This window comes from Mus caroli, unplaced genomic scaffold, assembly GCF_978045245.1.
Source record: "Mus caroli unplaced genomic scaffold, Mus_caroli_1 scaffold_9, whole genome shotgun sequence".
Classification (NCBI taxonomy): Eukaryota; Metazoa; Chordata; class Mammalia; order Rodentia; family Muridae; genus Mus; species Mus caroli.
In genome coordinates, this window is record NW_028227264.1 from 129,707,006 (window position 1) to 129,711,277 (window position 4,272).

Below are 4,272 nucleotides of genomic sequence, written 5' to 3' on the forward strand. Positions count from 1 at the left end.
CCACGTCTGACTCTTCTCCAGTAACCTGCTTGTTATCGCCAACGTCCAGCCGATGGTAATGAACTGAAACAGATGCACTTGAAAGAGATGAATCAATTTGAGATTTAACAAATCGGGTCAATTTCTGAAATGCCCAAGGACCAAAGGAAATCAATAATAGGAGTCCCAATAGGGGCCCCAAAAGGGAGGGCAACAAGGTCGAAAGCCAGGGGGAGGTTGAAAACCAATTTTGATACCATGACTCTTGTTGTTCTCTCTCTCTTTTTCTTTTTTCTAAACTGGCAGTAACCTTGGCAATGCTATCTTTAACTAATCCAGTTTTATCAACATATACACAGCATTCTTCCTTAAGTGCAGCACATAAGCCTCCTTGTTGTAGAAAGAGCAAATCTAATCCCCTTCTATTTTGAAGGGCAACTTCTGAAAGGGAGACCAAGGAATCAGTAAGATCATCTAGGCCCCTTTTTATATTCTCTATATCTTGGCTAATAGCCTCATTGAGCAGATGGTAATTGCAAGCATTCTGTTGAGATGACACAAGGGCCTCGATTCCAGTCCCGGTCCCAGCAGCACCCAGGCCAACAAGGACCACAAGGGTTGCCGCCGAGATAAGCTAGAGAGGCAAAGAGGCACCCCGATTCCAAAACTTCAGTAATCATCTGACTCATGAATACTAAAATTTGGAAAAAGCTGAACCAAGACACAATAATCTCTATTATTTATAAAATCTTGTATAATAATATACCGTGTAAGGCCCGTGGAACATGCCAAAAAGGTATCATTTGGGGCAAGAAGTTAAGAAAACCGATTTTTATTTGCTCTAAACGTGTTATTGCAAATCTGTAGCAAGGGCCACGGCGGAAGCATACTTGGGCCCAACACACAACTTCCTATCCCAGAGAGTTCTGTCAAGGTAAGCTGAACTGCCTAGCATCTGAAAGCAGGGTAAAATTTCCAAATAAGGCTATGTCTTCATAAAAGGGCGGGGAAGCAGAAAAGCACATCCAATAATCTTCAAATTCTGATGCATTATCTCTTTGTGTCTTATCCAGCAAGGCTAAAGCAGAAACATTCAATATAGACCACAGTAAATCAGTGGAGGGGGGGGGGGGGGCCCTGGCAGGGAGAGTGGGCTGAAATAGGGTCGTAGCATGCCCTGGGGCAGGAACAGGGGGGGGGGGTGGGGTGGGTGGGTACCTGGAAGCAGGGTATTGTTTGGGGGTTTAGGGTGATGTAATTGGGGATTAGGTCCTATGGATGCTTTATGATTGTTAGGGATGGTTTTAAGAAGCTGAACCTTAAAGGTCAGGCCATTATCATAGTTATCTTGATACAATCTTAGGCCCCAGGCGAGAGGGTGAGAACTTTTCCAAGCCTCTAAGTTCTTCCCCATAGATTCACAGGAAGACCTTTAACCACAAAGGGTTGAACAGTTCCAGTATTGTTTTCTTTGTCTGACCATGTTAGCAGTTTGGAGCTTTATAAAGTGTCCTGTGTTTGAACTATGCCTTTTAAATGAGTGGCAGTGGGTTGTAAGGGCCAGGCTGCAGGCCAATGTGTTGAGGAAATTACTGTCGAGTCTGCCCCAGTATCCAGGAGCCCTTGAAACTGTTTGCCCTCTAGAAACAAAGTCAGCATGGGCTGTGAATCAGTTATTTTCTGTGCCCAGTAGACTTCTGAGGATCCCGGGAAGGATGGTCCTCACTCCTCTTTCATATAAGGGAAATGGCTGAATAGTGGGAGTGGTAGGGCTTGGGCTATGTGCTCTCCAGCCCTAAGGGTAAGTGGTCCCTGCGTGGCGGTGACTAAGATTTTTATCTCCCCATGGGAGTCGGTGTCAACCACTGTAGGAGTCACCGTTAGGCCTTGTAAAAGTCTGGACACTCAGCCAATGATGAGAAAAAAATTCTTTTGGGGAGGGGGCCCAAATTCATCTGTTTCTATGACCACTGTTCCCTCCTCAGGAGTTATAATCCTGGTGGTGGAAGAACACAGGTCCAATCCTGCACTCCCTGCCGTGGCCCTGCACAATCTCCCAAGGGGTCTAAGGGGTTGTCTGCAGTTGTCATCAGGGGAGACAGACCCTGCAGGGGTCCTCTGGATGTTTTCCTGGACCGCAGGGAGTGGGTGGCCTTTGATGTCAGTCTTAGATTGTCAATCTCATGCCCAATGGTGGCCTCTCTTGCACTGAGGGCAAAGACGCGGGGGGGGGGGATTTGTTGGGTAACAGGCATGGTTGAGACTAGGGTGCTCTGTCTTTGTGTAGGGCATCCTCTAGCAAAATATCCAGGTTGGTTGCATCTATAGCAAGTTTTTTCTCCTTTATTTAGTTGTAGAGCAGCCCCAATGACCAGGTTAATAGACTTTAAAACTTGTTGGAATCACTTCTCGGCCTTTTGGCTAAGATCAAGTGTAGTATCTGTTCTTATCAGTTTAAAACTTGTTGGAAAAACACATCTACCTCATTACAAAGCTTGATCATACCATTTATATCTAAACTCTTGGTTTTACTTCTTAGGGCAGCCCTACATGCTGAATTCGCATTTTCAAGAGCAAGTTGTTGGACTAACAGACCCTCACTTTCCTCAGGTCCCAAAATTCTCTCAGCTGCTTCCTGCAATCTGGCAACGAACTGTGCATAGGACTCTTGGGGCCCTTGTATAATCTTGGTTAGGGGTGTAGTCAGCGCCCCTGCAGCAGGGACAGCGAACCAAGCTCCCAGGTCTGCCTGTGCAGTCTGGTTGAGGACACCAGGGGAGAGTCCTAATTGTTTTTTGTCTGCAGCAAAATTGCCTTTACTACAGATTTTATCAGCAGTCCAGGAGGCTGTCTTACTAGTAAGATTCTTTCTATTATTTGCAGCCAAATTTTCTCCTCTGTCCACAAACTCTGACTTCCAAGTTAAATATTGGCCTCTAGTGAGGACAGACTGAACAAATTTATTCCATTCATTGGGTATCAAGTAGCCTTCTCCTGCTAAACCTTCTAATATAGATACTGTGAATGAGGCATTAACCCCATAATTTTTGACTGCTGAATGAAGATCTTTTACATGTCTCAGTTTTAGATTTTTGTAGACTGGTTGGCTGTTGGTGTCCAACCCTCCATCAGGGGACATGCCACCCTCATGGGAATCAGAGTTTGCTTGATCCTCCTCCTCATCACTCTCTGGTTCCCCCTGATCTTTTTCGGAGGAGCAAGTTGGGGGGGTGGGTCCTCATGACCTGGAGCAGCCTGATGGGCTGGAGATCGGGTGAGGACAGGGAAGGTCAATTTTTCATTCCCTTGTTTCTGAGAGGGACCCTTGCGGCCAGTTTGAGGGGTTTTGGGAATGGGACCTTGAAAGTCCCCCATGAGGGCCCTTTGTAGACTCTGAGTCTCTAGACTGAGGTTTTGTAGTCTTTTTGAAGTCCTAGAACATCTTTAAGATTGGTAATCTGAGTCTGAAGCTCTCTCTTAGTTTGAAGTAATCTCTGAACAGACAAGGGGGCCAGTGATACAGGATAAGGATTAGGCTGAGGATTAGGTGGAAATGGGGGCAAATAAGGAGGAGGGTGGAAATTGAAGGGCTCGATGGTAAGATAGGCACCTGGCCCGGGACCATAGTGGTCTTATTCATATTTAAAGGCTTCCTCATCCAATTCAACCTCTGAGACAGGATCGAGGGGTTCATCTGACAACTCCTTATACAAAATGGGGTAAATCCTTTTTGGTCTAACAGGGGGTTGAGCAGTAGCCCCTTTTCTAGAATCTAATGTAATTTGGGGAGAAAGAGGGGCAGGCAGGGAGTCCTTAGGGACTGGGGCATCTATAACCGATGACGGCCGAGACTGACGATTCACTGGTGGCTTAGTTTCACTTTTGCGAGATGGCAATCCGGAGTTTTCTAAAAAATCTTCAGTAAGGGCTAGGGGGCGAGCGCCCTTTCCGCCCTTTTCTGCCTGTTTAAGGAGATCTCTGACGATTCCCCAATAGCTAAAAAAGGACTCAGGGACATCTTCTCCTTGTTTTATTAAAGCATTGATATCTTTGCCTACTTTATTCCAAGTTAAAGGGTGTATTTCAGGATCATTCAATACCAGCCATGGACATCTCTCTTCCACAAAACAACAACAACAAAAAATATTAAATCCTTTTTCTTAACTCATCCCTCTCTCCTAAAGAGACCCCTTCATCTCTTGAATAAAAGCTGTCTCTTTGGACAGAACATTACCCATGGTGAATGGGACAACAATTTTATGCGCAGGCTTACCTCTCGACATCCGCAACACT

General features: G+C 45.7%; 1 pseudogene; it reads left to right on the forward strand.

Annotated features, from left to right (window-relative positions):
* The first annotated feature begins 2,380 nt into the window (after nucleotides 1-2,380).
* On the forward strand, nucleotides 2,381-2,489 carry LOC115030306 (U2 spliceosomal RNA; annotated as a pseudogene).
* The last annotated feature ends 1,783 nt before the right edge of the window (nucleotides 2,490-4,272 follow it).